Source organism: Orycteropus afer, unplaced genomic scaffold (assembly GCF_000298275.1).
Source record: "Orycteropus afer afer isolate SDZICR_OR568_19922 unplaced genomic scaffold, OryAfe1.0 scaffold00914, whole genome shotgun sequence".
Classification (NCBI taxonomy): domain Eukaryota; kingdom Metazoa; phylum Chordata; class Mammalia; order Tubulidentata; family Orycteropodidae; genus Orycteropus; species Orycteropus afer.
In genome coordinates this window covers 205,235-216,021 of record NW_006922501.1, presented here as the reverse complement: position 1 = coordinate 216,021, position 10,787 = coordinate 205,235, and positions in this window count along the sequence as shown.

Genomic DNA, 10,787 nt, shown 5'->3' with positions numbered 1-10,787 from the left:
ATATTCAGCAATGACATATCTGACAAGGGACTTATCTCTAGAATTTATAGAAAACTCCAACACCTCAACAACAAAAAGACAAATAATCCAATTAAAAAGTGGGCAGTAGACATGAATAGACATTTCACCAAAAAGGATATTCAGGCATCCAACAAGCATATGAAGAAATGCTCACCATCATTAGCCGTTGTGTTGCTGTTATTATGGGCTGTCAAGTCAGCCCTGACTCATAGCAACCCCTCCTTGGGTTTCTGAGGAGGTATCACTACAGAAGTAGATTACCCAACCTTCCTTCTGAGAAGGGACTGATGGGTTTGAACAGCGAGCCTTCTGGTTAGCAGTTCAGTGCCTTAGGCACTATACTACCAGAGATGCAAGCCAAAACAACAATGAGATGCCATCTTACCCCAGCACCGGTAGCAGACTTCAGTAAGAGAGGAAATAACAAATGCTGGAAAGAATGTGGAGAGATTAGGACTCTCATGCACTGCTAGTGGGACTGTAAAATAATACAACCATTGTGGAAAACAATATGGAGTTTCCTTAAAAAGTTGTAATTAGAAACACCATTTGACCCAGCTAATCCATTACTAGGTATATATCCTAAAGAAGTGAGAGCCAGGACAAGAACAGATATATGCACACCTATGTTCATTGCAACATTTTTCACAATAGCCAAAAGATGGAAACAACCTAGGTGTCCATCAACGGAAAAATAGATAACCAAATTATGGTACATACACACAATGAAATACTATACAACCCTAAAGAATAACCTGGTATCTGCAAAACACCATGTAACATGGATGAACCTGGAGGACATTTTGCTGAGTGAAATAAGTCAATCACAGAAGGACAAATATTGTATTAGTCCATTATTTTAAAAAGTCAAGGAAAGGTTTATATATAGAAGGAAATTTTCTTTGTTGGTTACCAGGGATGGAGGAGACGGGAGGGAGCACTGTTAGATAGGTAAAGACAAGTATTGACTTGGGTGAAGAGAAGAAGGGCAATGTACCAAATGTGAGTGATCAACACAGTAGCATTGAGGAAGACAAAGACATAGAGAGGCACACGGGAGGTATAGACAACAAAGATTAACCCTTTTACACATACAGTCATGCATTGTAAGTGAAGACAAGCATAGATATATGGGTGGATAGATGGATAAACAAGTTAAACTATTAGGTATGCCTACAGAGGGGGGATTGTGCCATGTGTAAGGTTATCAGACAATGTTTCTACAAGTTTATTGGTATGTTCTGTAAGTATTCCAAGGTATATAGCAGAGCTGACAAGGGACAAGGTTGTAATTCCTCCTTGGACACAGCCAGCTACACAGAGGGAGTGAGTAGTTGGACCTGTGGGCTTGGGACCATAGTCATAGGGGACATCAACCTCAATTGGTATAACATATTACACAAAACACTGTTCCATATCCTACTTTGGTGAGTAGCGACTGGGATCTTGAAAGCTTGCAAGTGGCCATGTAGATGCAATGATGAGTTTCTTCTCATCCAGAGCAAAGAAGAATGAAGAAAACCAAAGATTCATGGAAACAATTAGTCCAAATGACTGGTACACTATGCGATCCTCAGCCTATATGACTATGAGACCAGAAGAACTAGATGGTGCCCAGCCACAAATGTCAACCACTCAGAGGCGGATCTCTGTAGAAGATCCTGGATAGAGAGGGAGACTAATGTGGAACAAAATTCAAAAGTATTTTAAAAAAGAAAGGGACCAGGTTTGCTGGTCCTTTGCTGATAAGACCTAATGGAACCACTGAGACTAGGACTCTTAGCTGCCTTTCAGGTCTGGAATTGAACCCACTGCTGTGACTTCCTGTGAAACAAAAGACAAGCATAAGAAGTGAACATTTATATTAGGTAGATATACTCCTTGGAGAGAACAATCATGGGAGAATAGAAAGGTTGTGTATGCACAGGGAGACAGCTCAGGGGGCAGGAGTGCAAGGAGGGAAGGACACAGGGAAGAGATAACTGTGGGGAGGAGGTGGGAAGGGAGCTGTTGCATTGTGGAAAACTGTGGTCAATGTCATGAGACAAAGTTTGTATGAACTGTGTATGGAAAGGGAATTTTCTCTGTAAACTTCCACACAAATCACAATTTATATATATATATATGTAGGAGCTCTCATAGCGTAGTGCCTAAGGCACTTGACTGCTAACCAGAAGGCTGGTGGTTCAGGATCACCAGCCACTCCTTGGAAGGAAGATGGGGCAATCTACTTCTGTAGTGATACTGCCTCAGAAGCCCAAGGAGAGGTCGCTATGAGTCGGGTCTGACTTGATGGCACATAATAACAACAACATATATATATATGTATATGCATATATATCATTATGTGTATTTTTTCATGTTTAAAATATTTCTTGTAGAAAAAAAACCATTTTATTTTGATATAGTAAGTGCCTACATAAGGATAAGTAAGAAATGTGCACAAACATTGAAAGATGGCAAATGAAAGATACCTATGTTGATTCTGATGGGAGGAAAAAGAGAGTAATATACAGGATGATATGCTGAAGAATAAACATTTAAGCTGAATCTTGAAGCATGAATAGGAGATATAAAAGATGTAAGTGGGGATATGGGTATTGCAAGTTGGATACATAGCATAAATAGACCTTTTGATTTGCTTAGACCAAAAGAGTTAGGCAGACATTATGAAACTTCTTAGGCCTTTTGACGCCTTGAAATTTCCTCTTTCACTTTCTTAGGTGCTATCCCATTATTCCCAGATAAATAGCTGGTCTAGCTTAGCTATGAGCAAAAGAGAAGTTACATGATAGAGAATGGAAGCAATTTAGCAGGAACTGTCACTGACTATCAGACATATGACAGAGGCTAAACTTGCACTTGCAGGCCAGTCAACCTTCCAGCTGAATGAAGCTGTAGGAGTGAATCAAGATAGAGAGAATCAGCAGAGAAACCACCTAGGTGACTCACACAACTGTGAAAAAAATGATAAATTACCTTTGCCTTCAACCACTGCATTTCCTGGGGATGGGACATTCAGTAAAGCCAAAAACACAAGGTAAGGATACAAGTTAGTGCTCTTGAATAGTAAAATTTTAAATTTAATTTTTTCCAGTAGGGTGACTGAGAGTCACTACAAGATGGTAAACCTTGTTTTCAAACTGTTTCTAGTGCAGTTGTGGAAAAAAAAAAAAAAGATTGCAATGCCAGCAGCAACAACTGACATTTGTTAAAGGGTTTACCTGCAAGTTAGAAATTATATTTTGCTTGCTTATATTACTTTCTCACTTAATTATCACAAATCTCTATGTGATATTCCTGTTATAAATCAAGATACAGAAGCTTAGAGAGATGAATAAATTGTTGAAGGTATGTGTAAAGCAGAAATAGAAATGCAGTAGATTTTCAAATACTAGGTCTTAGATGGGGCCCCAGAAAGGGTTTCATTTTAAAGTTCTTTGGAAAATACAAATGCATCTGGATGTGTCAGTAGCCTATTTCCTCTAGAGAAAGGAAAACCCTACAAATACATTGTTCTAGTCCAAATTTCTGTACTGCCTCATTTTATCAACAAGCAAGAGAAACATTGAGATGACATTGCTTCCATACCACTCTCTGCTTTATTAATAGTAACAACAATAAGAGGGATAACAATAATGATTTGGCTGTTGCACTTTAATGAGAGCTACTACTTATTGAACTTGTTGCAGGGGTGATGATAAACATTGTACATAAATTATATCTAAATCTCACTTAATTTAAATTTAACCTAATAAGGATAGATGCTTTCCTTAAGCTTGTTTTATTGAATTTGAGCAACATTAAGTAAACTGCCTAAAGTCTCATTATGAGTAAGCTAAGTTTGGAACTCAAATCTGTCTGTAAAGAAATCCATATGCTTACCCACCATATGATCCTGCCCCTAAGTTTCTTCTCTCATTTTACCTATTTAAAACATAGAGTGTCCTTAAAATACATGCTAAGAACTGAATGTAAACCTGTCACTTGTGGTTGAGATATCATGAATCAAAGAAGTCTTCTCTTGAAAGAGACAGTTATACCGTAAAATTGAGTTACTTAACTATCCTATAACTAAAACTTCGTAACTTTGCAATGAATTAATAACTTATTATTGCTATTATTATTTTTATAATAGCACACATTAATGTCCAGGGTCTGAACGAGTTTCATGTTTACTTTTATACACTAAAAGAACTTAATAATTAGCTCATATATTATTCATAGGGCAACTAAGCATCATGAGTATGTTGAGTCTTAGGGGTTTTCAAAGGCTGTTTTTGCAAGTATATAGCCAAACATTTCTCCAAGATACCTCTGGGCTGATTAAACCTCACACCTTTCTTTTAGCAGTGAAACTATTAACCATTTGCACCACCCAGAGACACCTTTAATTAATGAGTTAATTTACTAATTAATTTACCTCTGATCTTTAAGAAACACATTTTGAATTATTTTTTATAAATATATTACCATTACTATTGATCATAATAGGAGCTCTGGTAGCATAGTGCCTAAGGCACTTGACTACTAACCAGAAGGCTGGCAGTACAAACCCACCAGCCACTCCTCAGAAGGAAGGCAATCTACTTCCGTAGAGATACCACATCGGAAACCCAAGGAGGGGTCACTGGGAGTTGGATCTGACTTGATGGCAGTGAGGTGTTTTTTTGTTTTGTTTTTCTGGCTGAGTATTTGTCCTTTCAGACCTTATCTAACTCTCACAATATCACAACATCGCAGATATTACTAGTCTTAATTTACAGAGAAGCTAAACTGAGGCTTAAAAAGGTTGAGTTTCAGCTAGCAAATAACAGCTACAATATAAATTTGAGTCTTTTTTCTATTTTTTTATTTTGACTATCATGCCATTAAAAACCATGATTGTTGTTATAATTGTTATATTAGATGTATTTATTATAAAAAGAGCCATCTAACTGCTGTATGCTAGAGATAGAATAACTCACCGTCTACTCTTGAAGACACTTAAGGCTTTAAAACCTCCTAATAATGATATAATTTTTTCAGCCTTTTCAAATATGTATATATATATGTGTGTGTGTGTGTGTGTATGTATGTCTGGATATGTGTATGTATGTATACTATGTTATTATTAAAGGATTGTCTTGTGTTAAAGAATCAATGGACATCACAATGGCTTAGTGAAGATATGGAATTAGCCCTCTGAAACCTGTTAATAGCATGTATCCCAACTATTCATTCATATTGTGAAATACTATTAATAAACAAAATGATTTACTAAGAAATAAGAAATCAAGAGCAAATCAACAGCAACACATCTGTCTACTACATGGAGTAAAGGTCTATTTAATGTTATTACCTAAAACAAAGTATTAAACACACCAGTAGAGGTGAATATATTATTCAAATACTCTTTACATAATTAATATCATTGATTTCTTAAATATAAAATATACTGGCCATATAAAAGTACATTTTGTTTGATAAATATTCAATGCACAGCTAAGAAAGAAGGAGGCTATAGAAGTCTAATGACAAAAGATAGCCATATAGAGTTAATGAACTGTGGTCCCTACAATCCATCAGTTGTCCCATTTGTTGTTATCTAGTGATAAAATCAATACAAGTGCTTTCAGATACACAGCATTTCTTCACTGAGAACTCTAACCTCAATATGTCATCATTCTGGCATTTAAACATCAGGCAAAATGTAGAAAATCTTCAAGTGGTATTGAATTTGTTAAACCTGACAAAATATTTATATATTTTACAGATTTGTTTTCTTCCAGTTCCAGTATGCAATTCCAGAATATATCAATCCATCATCTACTCTTTTCCAAAGAGTTGTGAATATATTGTAACCAGAAGTTGTTGTATATTAAATTGACTAGTAAATAAATGCTCTGGTTTAAATAAAATATGAAAAATGTATGGCTTCCAAAGTACAGAGATCAGCTTCCTAGTCAATATCTATTAGGGTACATGATTTTGAGTTTTACAATTAAAGGCATCTTAAAAAATTTCCCTTTAAATAATGTGATTTTTTGCATCAACATTTCCCAAAAGTACTGACCCAAAAGTTATAGATGGGTTCAGAATGAATTTAATTGTAAGTCTGATATAAATAGCATGGAGAAATTTTAGTTTTAAAGTGATCTGTTTGGTTCTATGTGCTAAGGTTGTTGGATAAACCTCATATGTGATTTCTAGTTAGTGAATGTAGCAGCTATTTAGAAAATTTGTTGATTGTGTAATCATGAAATGATAGGAAATTGTTATTTCAGTGCCTTCTGGTGTTAAAATACGCTCTCATTAAGATTCATGGTAAGAACTAGAGAATTCTTTTGTAGTTGATTTAAAATTGATTCAAAACCAAAAGAATCCAGATTCTCAATAATTCAAAGTAGCACAGCACAAAATGAAGACTATGGTGTCCATTATATTCGCCTAAGCTTAGAGTTTCTATGTGGTTTCAGATGGTATATTACTCATGTCAACAATGTTAATATATAAAGTATTGTTTAGTTAAGAGTCTCTGGATGGCACAAAGTGTTACATAATGGACTAATAGATGAAAGTTTGGCATTTCAAACCCACTCAGAAGCCCTCAGATGATAGGCCTGGCAATCTGCTTCTGAAATATCACAGCCATGAAAAACCTATGGAACACATTTCTACTCTACACTTGAGGTCATCATGAGTTTGAATAGACTTGACAACTAATAACAATTGATGAAGTTGGGAGTATTATAGAATGTCTCTATCTCCCATATGCAAGCACATGCCATATATAGCCAATTTAACATTCTAAATACATTTCATTTAATCTTTACAATTTAATAAGCTAGGTGACCAGGCAATATATTTTCTATTTTACAGAGAAAACCAGAAGGCTAATTAGAAATTTAATTGGATCAAATGAATAAAGTTAGATATTACCAAAAGGATTATACCCAGAGTCTCTAGTATAGGTCCTTTTCTTATTTTATATTACTCTATTGTCTACCAAGGAGCTCTGCTAGCATAGTGCCTAAGGCACTTGACTGCTCACCAGAAGGCTGGCGGTTCAAAGCCACCAGCCACTCCTCGGAAGGAAGGTTGGGCAATCCTACTTCCGTAGTGATACTGCCTCGGAAACCCAAGGAGGGGTCGCTATGAGTTGGGGCCGACTCGACGGCAAACAACAACAACAACAACATTGTCTACCAAGAGAATGTTGACTGCATAATTTTAACCTATTCTTTTATACATTTGTTTGTATATATGTCTAATAAATACATAATACAGGGGAGTTCTGGAAAGATAAAGCAATAGGTAGCCAACCTACACAGACCCTCTGCAACAAAACAATGAGAAACCAATTGAAACCAATATAAAAGATGATACTGGAACCCTGAGCTTTGAAGGAAAGGGTAAAAAAGTGGACTAAACACTAACTAGTACAAGAACCTGAATTAAAAGAGTGAGTAAGGAGACAAACAGAGATGTGGACTGCCAACTGTCCTGAGGGCACAGCCATTTTGAATATTTGTAAGCACATCCCTGGTAGCAACCTAAGAATTGGCTCTGCTCACCAAGGATTGCATGGGCAAGGACTGCACTGGTGCCTGACAACCAGAAAGGAAAACAGCAAGGAAGGAGACAAACAGACCTGTGTGCTACTGGCTGAACTTAGGGAACAATCATTTTGAATATTCATACATACCATGGCCATTCTGAATATATGCAAGCAGGATTCTAACCCAGACAGCCACCTAAGAATAAGCTCTGCTTGCCAAGCAAAGCACAGGCAACCACACTGGAGGGTGATGATGTGAAAGGTGCAATGTTAATATTCCCTTCCTTACTCTTGTAATCCACACCCTCTAGGTGAACAGAGGTGTAGCCATCCCCCACCTCCACCCAGCTTCCTGTCCAACAGGAATTCCATCCTGGTCTGTGCACTGACAGAGCCTGGGTGTTGTGCCCTTCCCCCAAAATGTAGTTATTTATTTATTTATAATACTTCTTTTTTATCTTCCTCCTTTTTCTTTTTTATTTATTTATTTAGCTCTCTTTCTCCTCCCTGCTTCCTGCTTTATTGTTGTTGTTGTTGCCATTGCTCTCTCCCCTTTTCCCAGTTACTTTTTTCTTCTCTTTTTGTTCGTCCCATTCCTTGTTTTCCCTTTTACAGTTTTCTAATTTTTTTTATTACTCTTTTACTCTTGTTCTTTTCTCTCATTCCTCCCTCCTCAGATTTTTTTATCTCTTTTTCATTATTTTTCCTTTGTCTTTTTAGAATATATTTTCAAATTTATCCTTCTCATTTATTACATTTCTTTTTCTTTTTGTGATTATTTCTCTTTGATTATGTGGTTTCCATTTTTTGCTCCCTTGTTTTTGTTTTTTGGTGGTTTTTAATTTTTTTTTTGGGGGTGGGACTAACTGAATAAGAGACAGCAACAGACATCATACAACCCACCATGCCTCCACCTCCTGCATCCCCAGCCACTGAGTGAGAGCCACCACTTGCTTTTGCACCAACTGACCAATGATAGATGATGGTCAATACCAGATCAACTCACCCTCAATAGCTCTTTACAAACAGCTAACAGATATCTGTGCACCCAATCTTGTTCTCTATCACACCCACCAGGAGACGGTGGTGAGTGCCTAAGTGCTAACAACTAGCGAAAAGAGGAGAACAGTACCCTTGTCACAGAGATATATCAAAGCAAAAAAAAAAAGAAAAGAAAAATAAAAATCTTGAACAAATTACACCAATATACAACCACAAATTAAACACAAACACCACAACACCACAATGTCTCAGAGACAACAGACCATTGTAGCCCACACACAAAAAAAGCAAGATAAAGTAGTAAAAAAATAAGACAGAAAATATCCTTGAGGAAGAACTAGCATTGGATCTCACTGATAAGGAATTCAAGAGAATTATATTTAGGTACTTTCAAAAAACTGACAGAGAGAGATGAAGGAAAACACTGAAAAAATTAAGCAAAGCACAGACAAAACTCCAGAACAATTTAGGAGAAAATATAAGAACAAATAGACAAAATAAATAAAAAATTAGAAATGATACAGAAAGAACAAACAGAAATCCAGAAGATTAATACTAAGGTTGTGGAAATAGATAACACATTGAATGGGCAAAGGAGTAGAATCAAATCAATGGAAGACAGAATTAATGAGATTGAAGACAAACACCTGAATACTTCTTTGGAAAAGAATCAATGAGAAAAAAAGGTTAAAACAAAATGAAGAAAGCCTAAGTTTTGTGTGGGATTCCATCAAAAGGAATATCCTATGTGTAACTGGAATTCCAAAACAGGAAGAGGAAAAGAAAACCACTAAGAAAATTGTCCAAGATTTGTTGGAAGAGAACTTCCCTGATATGATTAAAGATGAGAATATATCCATTCAAGAAGTCCAATGAACCTACAAAGGGAAACCCATAAGACTAAGCTCTGATTTTTCAGCAGAAATCATGCAGGAATGAAGGCAATGGGATGGTATATATAAAACCCTGAAAGAGAAAATTTTCCAACCAAGAATTATATATCCATCAAGAATATATCCATTCAAGAAGTTCAATGAACCCAAAAGGATAGACCCCAAAAGAAAATAACCAAGACATATCATAATTAAACTCACCAAAACCAAAGAAAAAGAAAGAATTCTGAAAGTAGTATGGGAAAAGGGAAAAGTTAGCCACAAATGGCAACCAATAAGACTAAGCTCTGATTTCTCTGCAGAAATCATGTAAAAGGTAAGGAGATGATATATATAGAATCCTGAAAGAAAAAAAATACCCAATCAAGAGTAATATACCTAGTAAAACTGTCCCACAAATATGAGGGTGAAAATAGGATATTTCCAGATAAATAGAAATTAAGGGAATTTGTTAAAACCTGGCCACCTTACCAGAGATGCTGAAGGTAGTCTTTTGGACAGAGAACCAACAACAGCAAACAACAACCTATTATTAACAAATATGATGACATAAACCAGAAAACAACCCACTTGTAGAAGTATTCAGAATAAAATAAACTTACAAGACTATAAACAGGGAACCAGAGACATCAATTGTTAAATGAAGAGACCTACAAATCAAAAAGAGGGAATAAAATGGGTAGTTACCAAACTTCTAAATGGTACAAAAGTCAAGACAATTTGAGATACAACAGACTGTTTTAAACCTAGTAAGGAAATGACAAATAAGAGGGTAACCTCAAAGAAAAATAATAAACCTTCACATTAAAATATAAAAGAGGATGAACACATATATTTAGCCAATACAAAAATAGTAGCAATGAAGGAGATGGTAACATGATTCATTAAAAATAAATTAGCTCAGCATAGAAAATTATATGGAAAAAGAAATCAACAAAACCAAGAAAAAAAATCATCAAAATAAAAAAAAAGTCATCAATACAATCATACTTGCCAATAATCATACAGAATGTAAATGTATTAAATGTACCACTCAAGAGCTGGAGAGTTGCAGAGTGGATTAAAAAAAAAAAAAATACCAATCAATATGCTGTTTACAAGAGACTCACCTTAGACACAAAGACAAAAATAAACTAAAAATGAAAGGTCAGAAAAAGATATATCAAGCAAATGGCAATCAAAAAAGTCTAGGAGTAGCAATATTAATTTTTGATAAAATTAATTTTAAGACAAAAATGATCATAACAGACAAGGAAGGACATTATATAATGATTAAAGGATCAATTGAACAAGAAGATATAACCATAATAAATATCTATGGACCTAATGAA